The following is a 27,999-nucleotide window of genomic DNA, read 5'->3' on the forward strand; positions in this document are numbered from 1 at the left end:
TGTTTTTTCTGTTAATTGGTGTATGGGTTCTGATTCATTACCATAAATTCGCAGCAGGAAGATATTCAACTAATCAATTTACTATGTAGTGCCAAGGGTCCAAGAGGGAAGTTTGATCATGTTTTCCAGTTTGACTGAATTCTGAGTTCTGTTGAGTAAATCAGTTCTAGATCTTTTGATAACCTGGCTCGTGCTTTGGAATAAATTCTTCTATCCTTAATCTTCCAGTGCTAAATAGTCTAAATAGTTTTAAATGTGGTCTACTCATTAGAAGCTATGTATCTCCTTGAACAAAATAATAGCAAATAAAAATAGGTAACATTTACATATGCTTATAACGTACCAGTCACTATTTTAATCACTTGATTTATATCTGTTAACTAACTCACAAACAGCTCTTTGAGGTTACTACCACTACTTTTTAGGAATTGGGGCACAGAGTTTGCTTAACTTCCCCAAAGTCACACAGCTAATAATTGGCAAAGTCAGGATTTGAACCCGCACATACGGTTCCAGAGTCTGTGCTCTTACCCAGTATGTTATACTGTCTCTCTACCACTTTTAGTTAAACTATTAAAAAAATTCTTTTGAAAGAGTAAACAAGGTTTACCAACTTCATATTTTTAAGATTGGCCCAGTCAGTTGTAGAGAGAATTAAATGCTAAGAGAAGAACCTCAACGTTTGTTTGAAATCTGGCCAGATCTTCAATCTCGTGTTTTTGCCTCCATTATGCAAGCTCCCATTGGCCCTTCTATAAATAGGCAAATCACATTTAGCCAGATCTTTATATCTAAATAGAACACTTATACACAGTCGTAACTCCTGAAGGCATTGATCAAAGGGAAGATGGAGAAGGTCCAAGTGAATCAGCAAATCAGCAAGCATGGTTGCAATTGGGATTATTGCTTAATGGTCAAAAATGATTTTACACTTTTTTGTTTGTAATGATCCTAACTGGGAGATTCTGAAATCTAATCAAAGTCAGGACTATTAGTGAACAAAAAAAAGTAGGTTGTTGTAGTCTCTTTGAAAAATAATGTCTATCATTGTTGGAGAAAATTATACATTGGTTATTAGGTATGAAACCTTTAAAATACTGATAAGCTATATAGCTAATTCAGGACCTTGAAAGGGCATGACGACATCAGTTCTTCAGTATATAGTCATGGAGAACCTCTTTGGGATGCACGTTTTAATTGGAACTTGGGATACAAAGACCCTTATTGGAGGACTCACAGTGCTTAGGGAAGATAGCAATATCCAGTCAGAATACTGTGTGGTGAGTGCAATAACGCAGGGAAGCGCAGTGTGTGGTAGGACAGAGCCCAGAGGGACAGCGAAGTCATAATAGGAAGACTGCCTGAAGTGGGTGATTCGTAAGCCAAGTCTTGGAGGACAAATACAAGTTCAAAAAGAGTATCTTTGAAATGAACTAGAAGAAGCATATATATTGCCTGTTTTTATGCTCTACAAAACACTCCTTTTTATATATGACATTTGTATATGGTACTACTTGAGTACCATTGTTGGGCAAACAGTGGAATAAATAAATTTCTGGAGGTGCTGGAGTAGGGTTTTTTTTTATTTATATTCTTTGTGAACCATAGGTTCCCTAGCAGTAATATATTTTACATGTCAGATGTAATTTGTTGTTGTTGTTGGGGAGTAAAAGAAAGCCATTAACAATCATAGTTGTTGCTACTGTCTGATAGCTGTAACTGAAAGAATGGGTCAGGATTTGGTGGATCTGATGGGAAAGGTCTCTTCTAGAATTCTGAAAGTAGGACAGCTGTGTTAGTTCCCTTACCAGAAGTCTTGAGATTTATTCTGTCCCTCTGTCTTTCCAGCACACTGGACTTCTATCCTCCCAGTGATAATTCTGAGCTTTTCTTTTTTTTTTATTTTTTATTTTATTTATTTATTTTTAAAGATTTTATTTATTTGACAGAGAGAGACACAGCGAGAGAGGGAACACAAGCAGGGGGAGTGGGAGAGGGAGAGGGAGAAGCAGGCTTCCCGCCGAGCAGGGAGCCCGATGTGGGACTCGATCCCAGGACCCTGGGATCATGACTGAGCTGAAGGCAGTCGCTCAACCAACTGAACCACCCAGGCGCCCAATTTTGAGCTTTTCATGATGGGTAGTGTAATAGACTCTTTGGCAAGTTGTCAGAACAGTTGTGTAATGCAATTGGGCATCCTGAAGTCCGTTGATTTCAAATGAGTAGACATGGTTACAAACTCAGTGGAGCCAGACAAGTAGTTAAGGAGTGACTTGGGATGATTTCTGTGTGTCAGTCGTCCAGTGTATTGATGGGACTTTCAGAGACCTCATGTCCTGTTTTCCTTGTTCAGTAGCATTTTTGTGGTAGTGGATCCTATCTGCATTTAAGACCTTTTTTTTCAAAGATTTTATCTATTTATTTGACACAGAGTGAGAGAGCACAAGCGGGGGGAGCGGCAGGCAGAGGGAGAAGCAGGCTCCCCACTGAGCAGGGAGCCCGATGTGGGGCTCGATCCCAGGACCCTGGGATCACGACCTGAGCCGAAGGCAGACGCTTAACGACTGAGCCACCCAGGCGCCCCAAGACAATTTGTGTCCCTCCCCGCCGTCTAGAGAAAATGAGCATGTAAAAATATATGTAACCTAAATTTATATCATACCAGAGTTAAACAGTGCTAAAGGTGATTGAATATGAGTAAGCACAGATGAGCATTTTTAGATGTCCTAGAGTTATTTTGAATATTAGCAGTCTTCAATGGAAATTTTCAATAGATTACAATTAGATTTAGAATTCATAAAAGGAATTCCTTAAGGGAAACAGTCTTGCTTATTTCGTTTCCTAGTGACCTTGGACAGTTCCTGGTCAGCTTAGTTGCTGGACAGATACCTGCTTTGTTGCCTGATTGAATTAACACATAAATATATTAGATGCACGGATCAACCCTACTAGAACCAACAAAACCCTATTTTCCAGTATTGTCATGTGTTATCCAGACTAATAAAGGGAATAGTGTGGAGTCCAGGGATAGAATTTAGGTTAGGTTAGATTACAGTAAAATCTTATTAAACGAAATCCTATTAATTTAGGGTTCAGGGTAATTAGATACAGGCTGAGTTAAAACATAAGCTGATTTTGAAGCTATTGTTTTTAGGCAGTTTGGACTTGCTCATTTGCATGAGTACAATGAATGTGCCAATTTAAAATGATCACATTATCTATTCATTAAGACATATCAGCAGGGACTGGTACTTGGCAACACTTGGCTAATTAGTTTGTTACAGTATGTACATGAAAGCAATCGAATTTTGTTTCTTTAACATTTTTCTCTAAGCCAGTCTTTCCTACCTTCATTGTTCCCAGTAGTCTGAATTGTTATTAGTGATAATTATACTGGTGGCATTTTACTCTACTTAGGTGTATTTAGTTGTCAAATTGTATTCAGTTTTAATGGTGCATCCTGATCTGTGTTAAGTGGAATTATCATTGAGCTTCAAATACTGTAGAAACCTTGTTTTTACTAGGTCTCATTTTATTAAGCATTTTCAAAACGCTCATTTTGTCATTTATCTCCTTTCTCTTTCTCTCCCTTTCTCTCTCTCTCTCTCTCTCTCTCTCTCTCTCGCAAACCTCCTATATGGCAGGTTCTGGTAATACTAAGATGAAAGGGTATGGTCTTTGTTTTCAGAAATCATAGAGCTTAGTGTGTTGACAGAAGCATGAAAATTTACTGTTTAGTGCAGGATGGTGATTGCCATTGTGGAGGTATGTAAGTGTGGAACTTACATGAGGAGGAGTTTCCCTGATGCAGGGGACAGGGAAGGCATTCTGGGCAGGATGAAGGGCACGTACAAAGACACACATGCGTGGCAGGTCACGGCGGGGGGAACAAGGCAGCAAGGAGTACTCTATTAAACCCAGGTAGATAGGGTACGGGAAACTGTTCCTTGAGTGGATACTGGGTAAGTATCTGGAAGCAAAATCCTGAGAGCCTTGCGGTGAGGCAGGAGTGAGAATTTATCTCCAATAGAGAGGAGATAAAGTTATATGACAGGCTGTTAGAAGTGTTGGTGGGGACCTTGAAATACCAAAATGAATTTGGAGCCAGAACACCCAGCAGAACTTGGGAGAGTAATAGGAATAAACTTCGATGACTGAGTGCTACTGCCGTTTTTAACCCGTCACCCAGAGCGATAGAGTGAGCTCCTAACTCACTGGAAGTTAGGAGATGACGGGATAGGGGAAGAGAATTTAAGGGGCGGATTTTTGTGGCAAGTTGCTGGAGTGCTGAGTCCTACAATTGCCAGCTTCTCGCGCTCAAGCCTAGTGACATGGACTTCAGTGGAACCCGATGTCCGTCCCATCCAACTATGTGTATCCTTGGCAGTTGGGGTGGGCAGATGTTTAGGGTGCCTGTCCCCCAAATCTAGACTCTGAAAGAGAGTGATGGGCTGGCTAGCTGTTGTGATCCTGGAAGTGAAGGAGCGAGTACTGGCCATGTAGGGGTTGGCTTGCTTGCTAGAAGTTGTGGAAACAGGATGTGCTCGTGTTTCCAGTGGAGAGAGCAGCATGGCAAGAGAATACAGTGGACTTGTCTCATCCCATCTTACAGGTTTGCTTAGAAGGCTATACACACACTCGTGAACGCAACAGGATTCCTGCAGAGCGTGTGGGACAATCATACTGGAAGAGAGCATCTCACCTGTATCAGGAGTCTAGAGAGAACTTAATCTGGCAGGTTTAGGCTGCTTGCCAAGGAGCCATAGGAGGGTCCCTTTGGGGCAGGTGAGCTAGAAAGACACGCCTAGTCCTCTAGCTGAGGAGTGCTGACACCACTCTTCTTAGAGGGGCTGGCCTGCTTCCAGAAAGGGAAGGGGGAAGCCACACCTATCAGCATCCATTAAAGGGAGTAAGCACAGGGAACCCTTGAGAGTGTCTCCAGCTCTCATTATGAAAGAGGACTTCAGCTTCCTCCATTTGGACTTCAAACTTTCTAATTGATCAAGTTCTTTCCAGCTTATCTCTGAACTGAGACAAAAGACCCTGCAGGCAAAGCAACCCCTGATGGGAATGTAATTATCCCCTAAAGCAATAAGGACTGCCCTGAGCCAGCAAGACCCCATCCGTGATTGACTCCAAGCCAGTGATGGACCTGACCTTTACTGCCCACCCCCATGTACCCGCTGACCTTTGGCGGACATTTGCCTTACACAAACCTGGAAGTCTTTTTCAGTACTTTGGAGACAGTCTTTGAGGTTCCAGTTCGCTGTCTTCCTGACATTAGTCTCACTGAAATAAATTCCTTTTTCGTTTCCCCACCCCTCATCTCTCTGCCTTTGGATTTTACTGGTGGGTGGCGAGTGGTGGAACCTGGTCTGTTTGGGACCCCCCCCCCCCCCCCACTCCCCCCCTCCCCTCGGAGCCAGGTGCCCTTGCTCTCCTGGGCCCCTGTACAACTAAAGCCATTCGCTATGGAGATTCTGCATTTAACCTTAATCTCATCAGCAAGGCAGTAAGAAATGTGTAGATGTCCTCAGGTTGAGGCTTCTGTGGGCGTTGAATGATGCCGAACCATTTATTGGAGTAGGGATTGCCACGTGGTTGCTTCATTTCACACCTTTTCCTTTGGTTTCCCAGTTTTTAAATTCTTTTGCGCTTTGCTGAGGTTTACCAATGGCGGTCTCCCAGGTCACTTTATCTGAAGCTTTTCTTGGTGATGTCCTATGGCCCTTATAATTGTGAATTGCTGAAATGTTGCGATGCATAAAAGTGATTGCAGTAACCAGTTGTGCCCATTCTGTCCCCTTTCGTCTTTCTTCTCCTTGGAGACATTGGTGGGATTTCATTTAACCCACGTAGAAATGAGGAGCCTTATGCACATTTCTGTTGCCTGGTGAAATATCGTTGGTACCATTTAAAGTGCTCAGTGAGCATCTGATGGGTTCTTAGTTATTTTCTGAAGCCAGGGAGGATTCAGGCAATGGTCTGCAAAATTGCTGAAGGAAGTCCAGGAATCTTCTTTAAAACGGTGGAAAAATGAAGAATCATGCATGCATATATTAGGTTGTCTTAAATCAAACTCTAGCTAAAGCAGTAGTGACACATGCTGTTCATGAAAGACTTAATACAGCCCTTCTAATCGGATGAATTGTCTTGTTGTGCAAAAACTGTTATTACACTGTGTGTGAAACCAACCATGCTGCAGGGGGAAAAATTAAATCGCCTGACTGAGAGGTCACTTGTGAATAGTAACACAAGATCTATTACTGTTATTAGGGGCTCTGGAGGACATTCACCCTTTTATGGTCTTTCAACTGCTGGAATGAAATATTTTAGTGGTAAATGACACCCTTCTGGGAAATCATCTGAAGGATTCATTCTTCGCTGTTTGTATTTTTAAAAAGGGGGGAGGGGCCTCGGAGGAAAAAAATCACATTGTTCCTTTCAGATCACTTAAAAAATTTACTGATTTTGACTTGGTGTGATGACGATTGCCTTTTAATGTTCCTCATTTACACCGTTCTTAATCTGGGTCTGTTAGTATCACACTTTACCTTTCGTAACATGTCACGCACATTCTGTAATCTTTTCCTTAGGGAAATTCGTGATCTCATGGAAGCTCAGAGACCAAGGGTATATGTGGTTTATGTCAAAATCTGGATTAAGCACTTCAAAATCCATGAAATGAGAAGTCTGCCTATTTTGTTTATTTTCTTTTAAGGATCTCTGAGTGTATATAAGGAAGATTATGTGTGTATATATTTTAGTTCTGCATGGCGACCATGCTGAGTGGTAAATATATATATATTTTTTAAAGATTTTATCTATTTATTCATGAGAGACAGAGAGAGAGAGAGAGGCAGAGGGAGAAGCAGGCTCCCAAGGAGCAGGGAGCCCGATGCGGGACTCGATCCCAGGACCCTGAGATTATGACCTGAGCCGAAGGCAGACGCTTAACCATCTGAGCCACCCAGGTGCCCTGAGTGGTAAATATTTTAAGAAATATTTTCAGAAGGGAATGAATAGCTATTGATCTGAGGTGCAGCTTTATAACATAGTTATTAAATTGGGAACCAGAGTTCCTTTCCTATGGATTACATTCATTATAAACTGTCAATCCAGTCTGGAATTACCACTCTCGAATCTTCTGCCTTTTTGCTATTTTGCTATATGGTTGAGATTAGCTTTTGTGGGGGAAAAAGAAAGAAATAAGAAATCAAGAGCCTTGCAAATAATTGGGGTGATTTTTTTGGTGAATTTTGAAATCCTACCTATTTCCTCTTCCCATTATTTGATTTTGGCATTTTTTTTTTTTCCCTTCTAAAACTTCCTTCCTTTATTGCCCCAAAGATATGGAACTGTTATCGTGATGTGAATAAGCATATAAATTCTGTTGGATTTCTCAGTGCCTGCTTTTGTTACAGGTATTTTGATGCGTTCATTAAAACCTGTCTGTTGAAATGGGGGTTGGTTAGAAGAAGGAAGAGAGGGAAAGGAAAATGTTGTCAATAGGAATAATACATAGATATTTGAGCTTCACCTGGAAATAAAAATAATTTTGTAAAATGGGAGATAGAAACCCTTTGTCAGGTTGCTAATGAGAGGCTTGACCTAGCCGCTGCTTGCTGTAGCATCTTTGGGGATGATGAGAGATGCAAAATGCAGTGTTGCTAGGCAACTCTCTTGGCTGCCTTTGGAGCAGGTTCGTATGTGCTAAGAGCTAATGAATCCTCATGTCTGCTCTTTGAAACTGTTCAAAAGCCAATGAAGACATACCCGGACATTTAGCATTTACAAGTACCTGAACTATTCTTGCCATGTCATTTACCTGTTAAAAATTAAGATGACCATTTAGTGTGTACTGAATATTGCTTTATTTTTTCAAGGTGGACCAAGATTTGAGCCCTAATAAATATGTTTTCGAAAAGGAGCTCAACAGGAATGCCTTAGTTCCTATTGACACTGATTAAGTTGTTCCAAATGAAGGCTTATTTTAAATTTGAATGCTTTTTTGCCCCCCCCGCCAAAAGTGATCAGTTGTTGGAACTTGCCTCTTTAAGCCTCTTAGAAAGTTTTTAATCACACTGTCTTCATGCCTTGCTCAGCCCAAGGCCATTATTTCTCAAGATGATAGGAATCTGGAACCCCAAACTAATTTTGTAGGTGGCCTGCCTAAAACTCCTTCCCTTTCCATCTCCCCCACCCCCAAATCCTGGACGGTAGCCATCAAACAAGCACAGAACATGAATTAAAGCTTGATAAGGAACATCCCCGGATCAGATAATGAATCTAAGTACTTGTAGATTCCAACCAATCTCTAGTAATAACTACCTATCAGGGATGTCGTAAGGATTACAAGATTCTGTGCATGAACAACGTTGTGATGTGCCATATGAACACGAGTTTTTATGGCAAATTCCAAGGTATTGTCTAAATCTAACAAGAATTTTGTGTGACTGTATTATTAGATATTAGGCTTGTTAATATTTTGGTAGGATATGGGATAATTGTAGTGAGATTTATTTGTAGCAGGATTTAGCCTATACCTTATTTATATTTTGGTTGTATTAACCTGTGATTCTACCTAATGTCACGGCACCTAGTATAATACCATGTGATAGAAGGTATTCGATCTATATTTATTGCTTAAAGTTGTGTAAACCTCCTGTATAGATTATCTAAATTGAATTGTTTCATTTCTTGTAATCTTGCAAAGTATACTAGAGATTCCGTTGTAATTCTGGGTCTGCATTTTCTCACCTTTAAAATAAGGATAATAGAAGAACCCACCCTATTAAATTCATCATGTAGATTAGATGAGATAATCCAGAGTAGAGTACCTGGTTTATAATCAGTGCTCAGTAAAAGTTATGTATTATTAAAATTGTGGTTGACTTTTATGGCCCCTTTTATTCATTTCACAATTATGTATCTACTGCCTTATGTTCAAGGAGCAGTGCTAGGCTATTTAGCAAATAGACATGTTCCTTGCCCATCTGGGGCTTATTGTTATACTTTATTCCCCATGTATATGAAAAGAGAGCCATTAACTCTTTTATATGTGTGCCTCTATGTGGGTGTGGGTGTGTGTATGTGGGTGTGTATGAGAGAGAGAGAGAGGGAAACTATATTTGGTATATTTAGGTGCATTAAGGGGATAAAGAATAGGGCTATTCAATAGAAATATAACAGGAACCCCATATATAATTTTAAATTTTCTGGTAGCCACATTAAAAAAGTAAAAACGGGGCACGTGGGTGGCTCAGTTGGTTAAGCCTCCGACTCTTGATTTTGGCTCAGGTCATGATCTCAGTGTCGTGGGATTGAGCCCTGCGTGGGGCTCCGTGCTCTGTGCTCAGTGGGGAGTCTGCTTCTCTCTCTCTCCCCCTCTCCCTCTGCCCCTTCCCCTGCTCTCACGAATGCTCTCTCTCTCTAAAATAAATACATCTTTTAAAAGAAGTGAAAACAAACAGATGAAATTAATTTAAAAATTTTATTTTACTTAATATACCTGAAATATTTTAATATGTAATCAACATAAAATTATTAATGAAATATTTCATATATATGTGTGTATATATATTACCAAACCTTCCAAATTTGGTGTATGTATTTTAGCCTTATAGCACATCTCAATTTAGAGTCTCAATTTAGACTACCCACCTTTTAAGTGCTCAGTAGCCACATGTGGCTAGTAGCTAGTGTGTTGAATAGTATAGAGGTGGTAAAAAATCCCAATGCTCATTTATTCAATATAAGTGTAAATACGTACTTAGAAGTACTCCTTTTTATTGGTTTTACTTGGCTAAAAATAGCCTTACAGTTTCTGCAGTGGGATAGAAACCTAAAATAATTGAGAACAATAATTCTTAAAATGGGGTTTTCAGGGAGGTACTCAGCAGGTGAGGCTATGTCGTGTGTGTGTGTGTGTGTGTGTGTAGACAGCCAGTCATAAAAATTTTTGCTCATCCCATTCATGTTTACTGAGTATTTGCTCTATGTGTGTTTTGGGCTAAGAGTACAAAGAATAGGAATAGTGTGGCTGCCTGCAAGGCATTCACAGGCTAGTGTGGACAACAGTTGTGAGAAGGAGTCACGATGACTCAAAGTGTACTGAAAGGTGTGCATGAAGCTACAGTGACAAACAGTACTTAGAATACTCTTTGGCCAGAAAGGGCCAATTACTCAATTAGCCTTAAATATTTTGAGCCACCCAGGCGCCCCTCATTAGTTCTTTAAGTAGACTGTAAACTCCTTAAGAGCAGGGGCTGACTTTTCTTAGATGTATCATTTAAGCCTAATACAGCTCCCACCATGGAATTGGCCCTCAAATATTTTTGATTGTTAGGCGTATAACTCATAGGAAAGTTTACTGTTAACTGTTGATATTAGAAATACTCTAGAAGTTGTACTTTTTAAAAATGGACATTTTTTTTTAATGGGGCACCTGGGTGGCTCAGTGGTTAAGCATCTGCGTTTGGCTCGGGTCATGATCCCAGAGTCCTGGGATCGAGCCCCACATCAGGCTCCCCGCTCAGCGGGAAACTTGCTTCTCCCTCTCCCACTCCTCCTGCTTGTGTTCCCTCTCTCGCTGTCTCTCTCACTCTTCATCTAAATAAATAAAAATGTTAAAAAAAAAAATCGACTTTTTTTTTTATTGCTAGGTTTTTGTTTTTGTTTTTAAAGCAAAATATAAGAGGATTCTGGGTCAAGGGTCTCCAACACGACCCCCAGGTTCATTGATTTGCTAGAAGGACCCACAGGACTCAGGATATAGTTGCAGTCACGACTGATTCATTACCATAAATGGGTAAAAAGCAAAATGAGCAAGGGAAAAGGTTCACTGGGTAAAGTCCAGGGGAAAATAGGTGTAAGCTTCTGAGAGTCCTGTCCCAGAGGAGTCACCCAGGATGCACTTCGTTCCTCCAGCAGTGAATTGTGACAACATGCATAAAGTGTTATCTACTAGGGAATCTCATTAGAGACTCTGTGCTCAAGGTTTTTATTGGGGGCTGTGTAGGTACCATGTTTTGTTTACTGTGTTTGTATAAATAGTTTAGGCACAGCCTAAATCCACTTTCCAGGATCCCACCCAGAGGCTAACTTTGCAATCAAGTCTTTTAAAGATGGCAGTCTCAGGCCTGCTATATTAACTCTTTTGTGCACAAATATTTACTTAAATTTTGATTAATCTGGGTTATGATTTATTTTTTTAAGTGGTAGGTCCAAAATCAATCGTTACAATTTTCTCTGCTATTCTCCTTTTTGATATTTGAATATATTCATTAAACTTCTTCTAAGTAGGGTGTTATCATTCTCTTATTGAGTACCTTTAGTTAAAGAAAACTTAGTGCCTGCCTCTCGGGGCAGCCCACTCTATTTAAAAATTTTTTTTTTTAAAAACTCCTTTTCCTTATTAAACCCAAATATGCCTTTTGATTTGGGCCTCAGGATTACATAAAACAAATCTGGTTTGTCATTCATGTGTTAGCACTTTAAATAGGTATCTATTATCTTCAATTATTCTGTGGTGCAGGAACACAGGATTTTCTGTTTCTCTTCACCTTTTTTGTTTGTGGTTGTAACAAAAAATCCTATTTATGGTATTTTTTTTTTTTCCCCTGGAACCTGTTTTGTACACTGTATTGGTGGTTTTTAATATGGAAGTTTCTCTTTTGCTTTTTTAGTTGATTGACTCTGACATAAAAATAATACATGCTATCATATGTGTATTTATATGTATCTGGGGAAATCTTCTGAATTTCTGATTTGTTTAAAAAATACATTTATGTAGAGAGAATATGAGATTAGGACATTTTTAACCTTTTATTATGAAAAGCTTCATATTCAAAAGTGGAGAGAGAAGTAGTATAATAAACTTGACATACACATCCCTTAACTTCAATAGTTAGTGCACAAGTGGTCTGTATCTGCTTTACGTTCCACTCCACAGTCCCCAACTCTGTGATGTTATTTTGAAGCAAATCTCAGATTGGAGCTGAATGTTCTAAATGAAGTTTGAAATTTTTCATCTTAGGAACATGGTGGCACATTTTACCCCTTCAGAATTATATGAGAATCACTGTATCTTTACATACATTTTATAATTTAAAATATTTTAAACTTCAGTATGTGGCAATATTATCTTTAGCTTTAAAAATTAATAGTAAGATTTAAAGTTCTTGTTGCTGCTAGATTTGTTTTATTCTCTGAGTTTTAGATTTATGTGTTCTGCCCATATTTTGTGGTAAAGGAACCTGCATCTTAAGAATTTGTGCATTCTTTATTTAGAATATCAAATAACTGGTTGATAATTCTATGTGTGCATGTGGGCGTGCATGTGCATATGTGTGTATGTGTTTAATAGCTGACTATTAGTACTTTACTGTGTGGCAGGTATTAGGATAGTTTGGCTAAATGTGGAATTCTGAGCTAGAAACCATTCCCCCTCCCCCAATATTATTTGTTTTCTTCCATTGCTTCCATAGCTTGTAGTATTGGTGTGGAGAAATTTAAAGTTATTCTGCTTACTGAATTCCTGAGTATATGTTTGTGTGAACCATTTTTTTTAATTTTAAAGATTTATTTATTTTTGAATATTTTATTTGAGAGAGAGAGAGAGAGAGCACAAGTGGGGGGGGAGGGAGAGAAGCAGGCTCCCTGCTGAGCAGGGAGCCCGATGTGGGGCTCGATCCCAGGACCCTGGGATCATGACCTGAGCTGAAGGCAGACGCTTAACTGACTGAGCCACCCAGATGCCCCTATGTGAACCAATATTTGTTTTTATTTTTCCTCTTAGGATCTTCTCTTTGTCCGTGGTACTCTGTAATTTCATGATGATGTGCCTTGATGTGAATATATATTTTCCCAGCTTTTTATTTAAATTCCAGTTAGATAACACATAGTGTAATATTAATTTCAGGTGTAGAATTTGATAGTTCATCACTTGCATACAACAACTGGTGCTCCCCATCACCTATTTATCTACCCCCCACAGCGCCCTTCCCCTTTAGCAACCTCAAGTTTGTTCTCTATAGTTATGAGTCTGTTTCCTGGTTTGCCTCTCCCCCTCGGCACTGCCCCACTATGTTCATCTGTTTTTGCTTCTAAATTCCACATATAAGTGAAGTCATATGGTATTTGTCTTTTTCTGACTGACTTATTTCACTTAGCGTAATACTCTATAGCTCCATCCACGTCATCATTGCAAATGATAAGATTTCATTTTTTTTTATGGCCAAATAATATTCCATTGTGTATGTATATACCACTTCTTTTTTTTTTTTTTTAAAGATTTTATTTATTTATTTGACAGAGAGAGACACAGTGAGAGAGGGAACAGAAGCAGGGGGAGTGGGAGAGGGAGAAGCATGGGAGAGGGAGAAGCAGGCTTCCCGCTGAGCAGGGAGTCCGATGCGGGGCTCGATCCCAGGACCCTGGGATCATGACCTGAGCCGAAGGCAGACGCTTAACGACTGAGCCACCCAGGCGCCCCATATACCACTTCTTTATCCATTCTTTAGTCGGTGGACTTTGGGCTCTTTCCATTTTCATGTGTTGGGCTGGATTATTGGTGGCTTTTTTAAATCTGGAAATTCAAGTCCTTAAATTCTGGGGAATGTTTTCATTATGTTGTCATTAATTTCTTTCCCTCTGCTGACCTTTTTCTTTCTTTCTGAAATTCTCTTATTTGGATCCTGAATTGTTAAACCGATCTCATAATTTTCTTATTTTTCTTCCCCTATTTCCTTCTCTTTACTTTTTTACTACTTGAGAGATTTCCTTATCTTTATCTTTCAACTGTTACTGAATTTTTTTTGTTGTACTAACATGCATTCAAATTCAGCAGCTCTTTTTATTTTCTGAATATTCTTCTTCTTAAATTGTATCCATCTTTACTTAGTAATCTTTTATTGCTTTAACTCATAGGGAGCTCTTTCCTTTCTAGAGGGCATGTAAATATTCACTTACTGTTCTAGTTTCTTAAAAGATTATTTCTCGGGGCACCTGGGTGGCTCAGTTGTTAAGCGTCTGTCTTAGGCTCAGGTCATGATCCCAGGGCCTGGGATCGAGCCCTGCATCGGGCTCCTTGCTTGGTGGGAAGCCTGCTTCTCCCTCACCCACTCCCCCTGCTTGTGTTCCCTCTCTCGCTGTGTCTCTCTCTGTCAAATAAATAAAATCTTAAAAAAAAAATTATTTCTGATTTTAATTTTTGAATCCATTTGGAATTTTTTTCCTGCATAGTAATGTGTTAGGATCCCTCCTCCCCATTAACCATTTTTTTTAATCACCATTCATGGATTAAACCTTTTTTTCCCCTATTGGTTTGCACTGTCTGCTTCTGTCATGAATGTCACCGTCAGTGTCTTCTTACTAACATTTTATCTTTCTAGTCTAATGATTTTCCTTAATGCAGAGATCACGCACGATAGGAGTTTGCTAAATCTGTTTTCTTTCATTCCTTAATGGTACACCATCTACTCCAAGCAAGGAATCAGTCTTCTTATTCATTGTTGCAAGAAATTTAAATCAATCCTTTTTTATGTTACTGGCCTCTTTCGTTAATTTCACTTCATCCTGGGTGTCAGTCTTCTTGGCTAATAAAGCATTCTAATAAGGTCATTTGTTTACCATTATTCGTGCAGACCCTATTTCATGGTCAGTCTTTTATTTGAGACTAAGGCCCTTATATAAAATTCACAGCATTAAGATACTTACCACTTACTTAATCTTCAAAGAAATTTTTTGTCATTGAAGAAGAGTGATGATTGGAGTCATACTTTATATTCAGCCAACTCGTGTTGGCCATGTAATAGTTTTTTCTCAAATGTAGTATGGATTGGCTCCACAGTTACATGGCCCGTCCAGCATAGTTTTTCATATCCCAATAACCTGACCTGACCTAACTTTGGGTTCTTTGACACAGTTTACTATTTTAATAAATTCAAAAGCATTGACTCTATTTTTACTATGTAAGTGCTTACCTAGCTGAGCTATATTTAATTATATCCCATTGTTGGAGGGCATTCAGACTCCTTCTCCCAACCCTGATGTGAAACACATTGCCAGGGACAGATACAGTAGTAGAAATTGACTGCACCTAATTGAAAGGAAAAATATGTGCATTATACTTAAAGGACATTGGCTTTTTTTTTTTTTTTTTAAGATTTTTTATTTATTTATTTGACAGAAAGATAGAGAGAGAACACAAGTAGGCAGAGAAGCAGGCAGAGGGAGAGGGAGAAGCAGGCTCCCCGCAGAGCAGGGAGCCCGATGCGGGACTCGATCCCAGGACCCTGGGATCATGACCTGAGCCGAAGGCAGCCGCTTAACCGACTGAGCCACCCAGGCGCCCCAGGACATTGGCTTTTAACTTTGGTTCTGCCAGTCAGCCCACCAAAGATTTAGGTCTCATCAAGGTAGAAATGTAAAACCTACTTTTTTTTAGGAAGGAAGTTTTATGCTTACAGGAATTCAGTCATTATACTTACCATTTATAGCAAGTGTCAAAATATTAGCAATCAAAAAAATTAATGGTGGTTATACTTCTTTTTCCCACTGGTGGTTGCGTGGTAATTATGTGGCTAACCATTACTTTATAATTTAAGTTTTCTTATACCATTTTCTAAAAATATAAATTGTCTCTGACTCTGAGAGATAATGAAGATTCAGATGGCTAAGGAGACTAACCTGGAAATCAAGTTTAGGTAGAGAAAGATCACATTCTTTTCTTCTAGGATTTTAAACTCCTCGAGTGATTTGATACTTGACTTTATCTTATTCTAGTCTAGTGGTATTTCTCCTGTTTTTACGTACTTGGAGCTTCTGTATTATCGACCTGATTTTCTATGTACTGGAACTTCTTACTTCAAATTCTGATGGATGTCCTGATAACATTTTGATATCCTAATAACATTTACCCAGTAGGTATATTTTCTAATTCTACATTAATTTGGTCAGAGTTACTATCCTTAAGTACTTTTCTTTGTAAGTGATATTTTTTAATAATTGTTTACAGAATCAAATAACTGTAACACTATTACAAGATCCATCTTGCTGAATGGAATCAGAGCAGATAAACAAATTAGGAGTAGTTTATGCATTCTGAAAGCATTTATAGTATGCTGGGAACCAGAGATACAAAGGAGAAGATGTCATCCCCTGCCTTTGGCAAGGCAGAGTGGCACACACATGGGCTTTGGAGGTCAATTGCTTTGGTCCAGTCCTAACTCCAGCATGTGCCAGTTCTGTTCGCTTGCGCAAATTATTTGGCTTTCACGAGCTTCACTTTCACCATTTGAAACACTGTGATAAACGTGATTTTCCATAAAGTGTTTAGGGGAGTGTTCATAGTAGCTGTTTAGTGGATGTTAGGTCCTAGAATTAGAGGAGTCAGTATAGATCAGACGCTCATGCTGCAGTGGAATAAGGCTATAGAGTGCATTGCAAATAGAAGATTGCCCAGTAGGGGCCTTCGTTACTCTAGACATCTTTCTTCCCTTGACCTTGTTTGACTCTCAAAGGTTAAATTTCAAGACCTGAGACCACTTTATTAATTATGATATAAATGTAATTTGAATCACGGAAGAATAACATTGTACTGTTTACATTTCTTTGATGTTGCTGCATGCCTGCAGTTTCCTTATCAGTGAAAGAAATGATTAGGTTTTCAGCATTTCATCAATGGACAGCTTTCCAAGGTATTACTTAAATAATAAGCCGAAACCATAAGTAGCTATGCCAAGTAGGTGGGGAGAGTGGAATTAACTAATGTTCAAAGGCATAATAGTACATTATGCCCTTTTTTTGTAGAATAAATAATTTTTAAAGGTTCTTTCACTGTTAAAATTATTAAAGAATGCATTAATGCTTTTATTTGTATGTACCATTCAAGTATATTCATTCTTTGTTGTATAAAAATGTAGTTTTTTCATTTCTAACTTCATGCATACTCTTTTCTTCCCACTGTTTTATAAATGGAAAATACACTTGTTTACGCAGAATTTACGTCCATTTTTTCACAGGACAAAGTCTTATGCAAAGATGGTTCAGCATTTATCTCATCGAAGGACATAAATAAAATATGAACTAGGAATGTACCTGTGTGGCTCAGATCTAGTTTTGTAAAACCTAAGTCTGAAAAGTTAAAGAAAACCTGATAGTACTTTGGATTTTTGCCTAGATGACCATGTCTTAAATTATTTCTTTCCACTAGTATCTTTATTTCCATGGATATTAATTTATATATAGTAATAAAGTATGAGCTATCTCATTTGTTTAAAAAAGAGGGATAGTTGTAAACATTAATTATATATCCTCCCATCTGATGATTAAGATGAATAGCAAAGCACTTTTTATTTCTCATAATTTAGAAGCAGATAGCACTCTTCATGATTTTCATTACAGAACTGTCTGAGGGACCAGGCTGCTTTCTGTGTAACCTCATACAGTGTTGCCAATGCGGATGTTTTTCATGGAATCCAGAGTTAAATTTTTATATTCTCTTCTTTATATGATTGACTCCTGGGAGATGCTGGTTTATGTCTCTCCAGCTTGTTTTCCCCTGTATGTTTTGTCTAATTACAGGGAGAAGTCTTACTTGATAGCTCTTTATCCTGTTATAGATAGTCTGGAATATCTGATTGCTTTCACTCTGGCAAGTAGAATGGAGGAGTGAGCTGAGACGTGGACTCCACCAACTAACTTTGTGATCCGTCTGGGCCTCACTTCCAGCATAACCAACTGAGCCACCCAGGTGCCCCTGGCACTGTTAGTTTTGATAATGAAACACGTACAGGGATTTAAAAAAATATATGTCTTTTTTTTTTTAAGATTTTATTTATTTATTTGACACAGAGAGAGAGAGAGAGTGGTGGGGAGGGGCAGAGGGAGAAGCAGGCTCCCCGCTGAACAGGGAGCCCGATGCGGGACTCGATCCCAGGACCCCAGGATCATGACCTGAGCCGAAGGCAGACGCTTAAGCAACTGAGCCACCTAGGCGCCCTTAAAATAATATTACAAAGAGGCTCAGTTGGTTAAGTGTTCAACTCTTGATTTCAGCTTAGGTCCTGATCTCAGGGTTGTGAGAGCTAGCCCTGTGTTGGGCTCCACACTGGGTGTGGAGTCAGCTTGAGATTCTCTCTCTCTCTCCCTTCCCTTCGCCCCTCCTCCCACCCAAAATAAATAAAGTTGTTCAACCAGAAGAACTTAACAAAGACTCCTCTGACTGTTAAAGAAACCAACCCCTTGATTCTTTTTTAAAATTGCAATATGAAAAACATATTAAATATACCTTTTTAGCAAAATGTTGAGTGTATGGCACAGTGTTGTGTACACATTTTAATCATGCAGGACTGAATCTCTGTACCCCTTGAATAGCAGCTCCCTGTTTCCCCCTCTCCCCGCCCCCTTGGCAATCACTGTTTTATTTTCTTCTAAGACTGCCTACGTTGGATACCTTGTATAAATGTGGAGTCCTGCAGTATCTATCTATAATTGGTTTGTTTCACATACAATGTCCTCAAAATTCATCCATGCTGTATCATGTGACAGGATTTCCTTTCTTTTAAGGCTGAAAAATATTTTATTGTATGTATAGACCACATTATCTTTATCTTTTCATCCGTTGATAGTTATTTAGTTTGTTTCCATCTCCTGGCTATTGTGAATAATGCTGTAGTCAACATGGGAGTGCAGATACCTCTTCTAGATCCTGATTTCAGTTCTTTTGAAATACTGCAATTCTTTGGAAAAAAAATTTATTTATTTATTTATTTATTTGAGAGAACACGAACAGGGGGAAAGTCAGAGGGAGAAGGAGAGAGAATCCTCAAGCAGACTCCCCGCTGAGCCGGGAGCCCAACGCAGGGCTTGATCCCAGGACCCTGAGATCATGACCTGAGCCTAAGGCAGATGCTTAACCAATTGAGCCACCCAGGTGCCCCTCTTTGAAATACTATTTAAAAATCCCTCTGTGTGTTTCATTATCAAAACTAGCAGTGCCAGGGGCACCTGGGTGTCTCAGTTGGTTAGGTGCCTGACTTTGGCTCAGGCCATGATCTCAGGGTCCTGGGATTGAGCCCCACATCCAGCTCCGTGCTCATCGGGGAGTCTGCTTGTACCTCTTCCTCTGCCCCTTCCCCCACTGGTGCTTTCTCTGTCTCTCTCTCAAATCTTAAAAACAAAACAAAACTAACAGTACCAAATTAAACAAGTCAAACAATTAGTCTCTTTATATTTCTTAAAATATTAGAGAAAGGTTTGTTTGTGCTTCAATAGAAAGATCTTTGTTTTAGAACAAGTACCTAAAAGCAACTGTACAGTTAATGGACTTTTGTCGATATACACAGAGACTAGTACTTGTTCTGAAATTCCCGGAAATGGCATTGCCAGATCATATCTTGGTTTTATTTTTAATTTTTTGAGGAACCTCCATACTATTTTTCATAGCAACTGCACCATTTTACATTCCACCAGCAGTGCACAAGGGCTCCAGTTTTCCTACATCCTCACCAACACATGTGAATTTCTATTATTATTGATAATGCCCATCCTAATAGGTGTGGGGTGGTAGCTCATGGTGGCTTTGATTTGCATTTCCCTGGTGATGAGTATTGCCGAGCATCTTTTCATGTAACTGTGGCCGTTGGTACGTCTGCTTTGGAAAATGTTCAGCTCCTTTGTTCACTTTTTAATTGGGTTATTTGTTTATTTGTTGTTGTTGAGTTATAAAAGTTCCTGACACAGTTTGGATATTAACCCCTAATCAGATACGTGGTTTATAAGTATTTCCTGCCATTCTGTAGGTTGCCCTTTTTTTTTTTTTTTTTAAACTCTGTTGCGTAGAAGCTTTTCAGGTTGACGTAGGCCCACTTGTCTGTTTTTGCTTTTGTTGCCTATGTTTTTGGTGTCATATCCAAGAAATCATTGCCAAGACCAATGTTATAAAGTTTTCCCCCTATGTTTTCTTCTGGAGTTTTATAGTTTTAGTTTTAGGTCTTTCTTTTTTTTTTTTAAGATTTTATTTATTTATTTGACAGAGAGAGACACAGCGAGAGATGGAACGTGAACAGGGGGAGTGGGAGAGGGAGAAGCAGGCTTCCCGCAGAGCAGGGAGCCTGATGCGGGACTTGATCCCAGGACCCTGGGATCATGACCTGAGCCGAAGGCAGACGCTGAACAACTGAGCCACCCAGGTGCCCCTAGTTTTAGGTCTTGTGTTTAAGTCTTTTATTCATTTTGAGTTGATTTTTGTGTATGGTGTAAGAAAGGGTCCATTGTCCTTCTTTTTCATGCAGATATCCAGTTGTCCTAGCATCATTTGTTCTAGAGACCATCCTTTCTCCATTGTATTTTCTTGTCTCCTTTGTAATAAATTAATTGACCATATATAGATGGATTTATTTCTAGGCTCTCTATTCTATTCCATTAGTCTCTTTGCCCTTGTGCTAAGGTTACCCTGTTTTGATTACTGTAGCTTTGTAATATGTTTTGAGGTCGGGAAATGTGAGGTACCCAGTTTTGTTTCTTAAGATTGTTTTGGCTTTGTGATTTCATGTGATTTTTATGATTATTTTTTCTGTTGTGCAAAAATGTCATCGGGATTTTGATAGGGATTGCACTGATTGCTTTGGGTGTCATGTACATTTTAACAATCGTTTTTCAATCTATAAATATAAAATATTTTTCTATTTATTTGTATCTTCTTTAACTTAAGCAGTCCTTTGTAGTTTTCAGTATACACGTCTTTCACTTCACTAGTTTATTCCCAAGTATTATTGTTTTTGATGCTATTGCAAATGGGGCTGTTTTCTTAATTTCCTTCTTAGATTGTTCATTATTAGTTTATGAAAACACAACTGATTTTTTAATGTTCATTTTGAATCCTGCAACTTTTCTAAATTCACTTGTTAGGTTCCCCCCCTCATTTATTAGTTTTAACTAATTTTTGGGGGTGGAATCCTTAGGGTTTTCTGCATGTAATATCATGGCATCATGAACTTTCTGATTTCGATGATCGTTCTTTCTCTCCTTCTTTCCTTTTTTCCTTCCTCTCTACCTCTGTTAGCAAGAGTGGGCACTCTTGTTTTGTTCCTGATCTTAGAGGAAAAGTTTTCAGGTTTTTACCATTCAGTATGCTGTTAGCAGTGGGCTTTTTCATATAGAGCCTTTATTATGTTGAGGTAATTTCCTTCCATCCCTAGTTTAGTAATTGTTTCTATCATGGAAGAGTTTTGTCAAATGTTTTTTCTAGGGGCACTTGGGTGGCTCAGTCGTTAAGCGTCTGCCTTCGGCTCAGGTCATGATCCCGGGGTCCTGGGATCGAGCCCCTCATCGGGCTCCCTGCTCCTGGGAAGCCTGCTTCTCCCTCTCCCTCTCCCACTCCCCCTGCTTGTGTTCCCTTTCTTGCTGTGTCTCTCTCTGTCAAATAAAATCTTTAAATATATTTTTTTCTATGTATATTGAGATGATCATGACTTTAATCCTTCATCCTGTTAATGTAGTTTATGACATGATTGATTTTTGTATGTTGAACCATTCCTGCATCTCAGGGATAAATCCCGCTTGGTCACAGTATGTGATCCTTTTAAAGGACTTCTGTTTGCTAGTAGTTTGAGGATTTTTGTATCCATGTTCATAAGGGATACTGGCCTGTAATTTTCTTTTCTTGTCGTGTCTTTGGTTTGGTATGAGAGTAATGATATGGTCTCATAAAATGGTTTTGGAAGTAGTCCCACCTCTTCAATTTTTTGGCAAGAGTTTAAGCAACACTGGTGTTAATTCATCTTTAAATGTTTGGTAGAAATCACCCGTGAAGCCATCTGCTCTTGAGCCTTTCTACATTGGGAGGTTTTTGGATACTGATTTAGTCTCGTTCCTTGTTACCAGTCTGTTCAGATTTTCAATTCATGATTCAGTCTTGGTATGTTGTATGTTTCTTGGAATTTATCCATTTCTTCTAGGTTATTCAGTTGTAGTATAATTGTATATAGTTGTCTCTTACATCCTTTTTATTTCTGTGGCTCAGGTTGTAATGTCTCCTCTTTCATTTCTGATTTTATTTGAATCTTCCCTCTTTTTTTCTTACTCTAGATAAAGGGTTGTCAATTTTACTGATCTTTAAAATTCCAACTCTTGATTTCGTTTTTTTCCTATTTTTATTTCATTTATTTTTGCTTTTGTCTTTATTATTTCCTTCCTTCTTCTACCTTTGGTTTGGGTTATTCTTTTTCTAGTTCCTTGAGGTACAAAGTTAGTTTATTTGCGATCTCCTTTCTTTTTTAATGTAGATATTTACCGCTACACATTTCCCTCCTAGTGCTGCTTTTGCTGCATCCCGTAAGTTTTGGTATCTTGTGTTTTCATTGTTGTTTGTCTCAAAATATTTTCTAATTTCCTTTTACATTTCTTCTTTCACTCATTGGTTGTTCAAGAGCGTGTTGTTTAGTTTCCATATATTTGTGAATTTTTCTGTTTTCTTATTTTTATTGACTCCTAGTTTCATTTCATTTTGGTAAGAAAAGATACTTGGTATTGAGACAGAGCACAAGCAGGGGGTCACGGCAGAGGGAGAGGTAGAAGCAGGATCCCCACTGAACAGGTAACCTGATGTGGGGCTCGATCCCAGGACCCTGGGATCATGACCTGAGCCGAAGGCAGATACTTAACCAACTGAGCTACCCAGGCGCCCTGCAATCTTAAATTTGTTAAGGGTTACTTTGTGACCTAACATGTGATCTATTCTGGAGAATATTCCACGCATGCTTGAAAAGAATTTGTATTTTGCTGCTGTTGGATGGAATGTTTTGTGTATGTCTGTTAGGTACATTTGGTGTACAGTATACATGTCCTCTCTTCCCTTATTGATCTTTTGCCTGGATGTTCTATCAGTTATTGAAAGCGGAGTGATGAAATCTCTTATTTAGGTTGTTATCTTCCCACCCCCCCTTTGTTCTATAAATGTTTGCTTTGTATATTTGGGCTTACATATATTGCTCTGATGTTGGATGCTTATATATTTATAATTGTCTATCTTCTCAGTGAATTGACCCATTCTATCATAACGTCCTGGTTTCTCATGACAGTTGTTGACTTAAACTCTTTGTTGTATGATATAAGTATATGGCTGTCCTTGCTATCTTTTGGTTACCATTTGCTTGGAATAACTTTTTTCATCCATTCATTTTTAGCCAATGTGTGTCCTTAAATGTGAAGTAAATCTTTTGTAGTCAGCAAATATTTGTATCTTGGTTTTTATTCTGTCAGTCACTCTATATTTTGATGTGGGAGTTTATCCCATTTACATTTAAAGTAATCACAAACAGAGAGGGCTTTAATATTGCCATTTTGTTCATTATTTTCTGTCCGTTCTTACAGCTTTTTTTTTTTTTTAAAGATGTATTCATTTATTTTTGAGAGAGAGAGAGGGAGCAAGTTGGGGGAGAGGCAGAGGAGAGAATCTTTAAGTAGACTCCCTGCTGAGCAGGGAGCCCGATGCCCGGCTTGATCTCAGGATTCTGAGATCATGACCTGAGCTGAAACCAAGAATTGGACACTTAACTGACAGCCACCTAAGCACCCTGGTCTTAGAGCTTTTTGTCCCTCATTTCCTCTGTTGCTATCTTACTTTGTGTTTCATTGATTCTTCTTCTTTTTTTTTTTTTGTGGTGACATGCTTTGATTCCTTACTCCTTATCTTTTGTGTGTCTTCTATAAGTATTTTGTTTGTGGTTACCATGGGGCTTATAGAAAACATCTTATAGCTATAACAGTGTATTATAAGTTGTTAACAGCTTAACTTCTGTTGCATACAGAAGCTCTTTTTTATTCTCCCCGCACTTTGTTATTGTTGTCACAAATCACATTCTTTTTATATTTTGTACCATTAACATATTTTTATAGTTATCATCATTTATACATTTGCCTTCTAACTCCCATACCAGAATTTAAGGTGATTTATGTACTGTTATTACAGTAGTACAGTATTCTGTGTTCTCTGTATTATACCTTTCTCACTGAGATTTATACTTTGATATGCTTTTGTGTTGCTAATATCCTTTAATTTCAACCTGAGGGATTTCCCTTCACATTTCTTGAAAGGCAGGTCTGATGGGTGAACTCCTTCAGCTTTTGTTTATTTGAGAAAGTATTTCTCTTTCATTTTGAAGGAAAGTTTTGCTGGATATAGTATTCCTGGTTGTCTCTCTCTTTTTTTAAATTTTCTTTCAGCACTTTGATTATGTTATCTAGCATTCCCCCTTCTGACCTATAAAATTTCTGCTGAGGAATCTGCTAATAGTCTTATGGGGGCTCCTTAATAATCCCATCATTCTAAACTAAACCTTTTTTTTTTTTTTTTTTAAGAGGAAGAGGGAGAGAGAGAGAATCTTAAGCAGGCTCCATGCCCACCAGGGAGCCCGATGCAGGGCTTGATCTCACAGCCCTGAGATCATTGCCTAAGCCAAAATCTGGATTTGGTTGCTTAGCCAACTGAACCACCCAGGCACCCCTCCCATCGTTCTAAATCAGTTGTTTATCATTGACTTGAATTCTGAAGGAGGGAAGCAAAAGCATAGAATTTTCTGAAACCAAAAGATCATGCTTTCTAGCTTATTTTAATTTTTTTTTTTAAAGATTTTATTTATTTATTTGAGAGAGAGAGAACACATGAGAGGGGATAGGGTCAGAGGACGAAGCAGACCCCCTGCTGAGCAGGGAGCCCGATGCGGGACTCGATCCCGGGACTCCAGGATCATGACCTGAGCCGAAGGCAGTCGCTTAACCAACTGAGCCACCCAGGCGCCCTTATTTTAAATTTAAAGTCGGAGAAGTCATTCTTTTTTTCTGCTTCACAGTGGAATGCTCAAGAGTAGAGTAATTGGGTATTTGAGTGGCTCAGTCAGTTAAGCATCTGCCTTCGGCTCAGGTCATGATCATAGGGTCCTGGGATCGAGTCCCACATTGGGCTCCCTGCTCAGAGGCGAGTCTGCTTCTGCCTCTACCCATCTCCCCTGCTCATGATTGCTCTCTCTCTCTCTCAGTCTTTCAAATAAATAAATAAAATCTTAGAGCAGAGGAATCAAGAGCTCATAATTACCTCTCAAGTAAATCAATCAATTCACGTATGTCATTTCATTAGGAAAACACAGATACAAATATATACATATGGAAAATATTTTTTGCATAAAGTATGGACTGTTGTTTTCCTAATGAAATAACACCTATTTTGTTTTTTCCCATTGACTTTTGATGATTTAATTTGGGGTATAATAGCCTTTGAACTGTATTAAGTTTAAGATTATTTACAGTAAAATTTTCCCACTTACGTTTTTTCATTTATGAACTCACCAGGAAAAAATAAACACCCATACATACTTCTTTAAGTCTGAGGCTCGTTAAAAAAATAAATAAAGAAAGAAAAACCAAACTGTATTCTTCAACATAGAGTACTTTATTTCTTTTCTGACAATATAATTAAAACAGTTGTTTAGAAGCTAAATACACTATTTTATAAAATGTCAGTAAATGTACTGATTGCCTTCCCAGAACTAAGAATCTGTCAAAGTGTCTTAGTAGAAATCTTACCAGAAGGGGTAATTGAAACTTGGGCAATGCAATCTAAGATAACCTTTTGTTTTTAATTAAAATGGGGAATAAGAAGCCAATTCAAAAATTTGTCTCCCTTCATTTGCTCAAGGTAGGGTGATGGAACTTGTGTTCTAATAGAGCCTCAGCACTTGTTAAAAACATCAATTCTGGCTGAGTGTTGTGAATCTAGCCATTACATGCGTAGCTCCAAATGCTGCCATGGTATGTTATGGTCAGGCTCATTAATGAATTAATGCTTAACTGTTACTTTTTGGTTAGTAGGTTAGTAGAGGATTTTTCTCCCTTCTTGAAAGTAAATTAAGGATTTTTCTCCCTTCTTGAAAGTAGATTAAAGTAGATGTCCTCCTAAGCTTAGAAGGAACAGGCTTTCTAAGATTACAGCAGATAGAGGAAATTTAACATTCTAGATAAAAAAAGTGTGAAATGTGCTGGGAGGAAAATAGAATTTTTTTGGTGCTACATTGTGCTGTCAATAGGCTCATAGTAATTTCTCATAGCTTCACAGATTTTGAATTGAATTTTTATAAAAATAGCTTTATGAAGATATAATTCACATGCTCTATGCTCTCTATATGCTATATAATTCATCCAAAGTGTACAATTCAGTGACTTTTAGTATATTCACAGAGCTGTGCAAATGTAATTACAAATAATTTGAGAACGTTTTCATTATCCCCTCAAGAAGCCTTGTATCCATTAGCAGTCACTCCCCATTGTCCTCTACACCTTTCCAATCTTAAGCAATTACTTTCCAATTACTTAAGCAATTACTCTTGAGATTTACCTATTCTGGACATTTCATGTAAATGGAATCATATAATATGTGGTCTTTTGTTACTGGCTTCTTTCACTTGACATGATGTTTGCGAGGTTCCTTTCCCTTTTTATGGCTGAACAATATTTCCATGGTATGGCTATACTACATTTTATTTATCAGTTCATCAGTTGATGGACACTTGGGTTGTTTCTGCTATTTGGCTATTGTGAATTATGTGGCTCTGAACATTCATGTAGGAGTTTTTTTGTGTGGATATGTTTTCATTTCTCTTGGGTAGATACCTAGAAGTAGAATTGCTAGATCATATGGTAATTCGGTTTAAACATTTGATAAACTGCCAGACTGTTTTCTGAAGGGGCTGCACCATTTTATATTCCTACCAGGAGAGGATGATGGTTTCAGATTCTCCACATCCTGCCAACACTTGCTATTGTCTATCTTTTTTTTTTCTTTCTTTTTTTTTATTATAGATCCTATTGGATGTTAAGTGGTATGTCATTCTGCTTTTGATTTGCAATTATGTCATGGCTGATGATGGTTGAATATCCCGGTCTTTATTTAAACATTTCTTTTTTTTTTTTTTAGATTTTATTTATTCACAAGAGACAGACAGAGAGAGGCAGAGGGAGAAGCAGGCTCCCTGCTGAGCAGGGAGCCCGATGCGGGACTCGATCCCAGGACCCTGGGATCATGACCTGAGCCGAAGGCAGACGCTTAACCATCGAGCCACCCAGGCGCCCTAAACATTTCTTTATCTTCTTTGGATCCTTTGCTCTTTTAGAATTGGGTTATTTGTCCTTTCATTATTGAATTATAAGAATTCTTTATATATTCTGGGTACAAATCCCCTATTAGATAGATGATTTGTAAAAAATTTTCCCACATTCCGTGGGTTGTCTTTCATTTTCTTTCTAGTGTCCTTTGAAGGACAAATACTTTTAATTTGATGAAATCTATTTTTTTTCTTTAGTTGTACTTGCTTTTGGTGTCATATCTAAGAAGGCTTTGCCTAGTCTAAGGTCACAGAGATTTACTATTATATTTTCTTTAAGAGTTTGATAGTGTTAGCCCTGACATTTAGGTCTAAAAATTTATTTTGAGTTAATTTTTATGTGTTGTGTGAGAAACGGACCCAAATTCATTCTTTTGTATGTGGATATCTAATTGTTGAAATCCACCATTTTTCAAAAAGGCTCTTCTTCCTCCATTGTATTTTCCTGGCATATTTATCAAAAATCAACAGAACATGAATGTAAGGATTTACTCCTAGACTCTGAGTTCTGTTTCATTTATCTATATGTCTTGTTGTTATGCCAGTGCCACCCTTGTTGGATTACTGTAGCTTTGAAGTAAGTTTTGAAACTGAGAAGTTTGAGTCTCAAACTTTTTTCTTTTTCTTTTTTTTAAAGATTTTTATTTATTTATTTGACAGAGAGAGACACAGTAAGAGAGGGAACACAAGCAGGGGGAGTGGGAGAGGGAGAAGCAGGAGAGGGAGAAGCAGGCTTCCCGCAGAGCAGGGAGCCCGACGCGGGGCTCGATCCCAGGACCCTGGGATCATGACCTGAGCCGAAGGCACACGCTTAACGACTGAGCCACCCAGGCGCCCCAAC

General features: G+C 38.5%; 1 protein-coding gene across 1 annotated transcript in view; it reads left to right on the plus strand.

Annotated features, from left to right (window-relative positions):
- FOCAD (focadhesin) overlaps positions 1–27,999 on the plus strand; it is a 282,029-nt gene that overhangs the window by 90,485 nt on the left and 163,545 nt on the right. The window lies entirely within an intron of this gene.

Source organism: Neomonachus schauinslandi, chromosome 13 (genome assembly GCF_002201575.2).
Source record: "Neomonachus schauinslandi chromosome 13, ASM220157v2, whole genome shotgun sequence".
Lineage (NCBI taxonomy): Eukaryota > Metazoa > Chordata > Mammalia > Carnivora > Phocidae > Neomonachus > Neomonachus schauinslandi.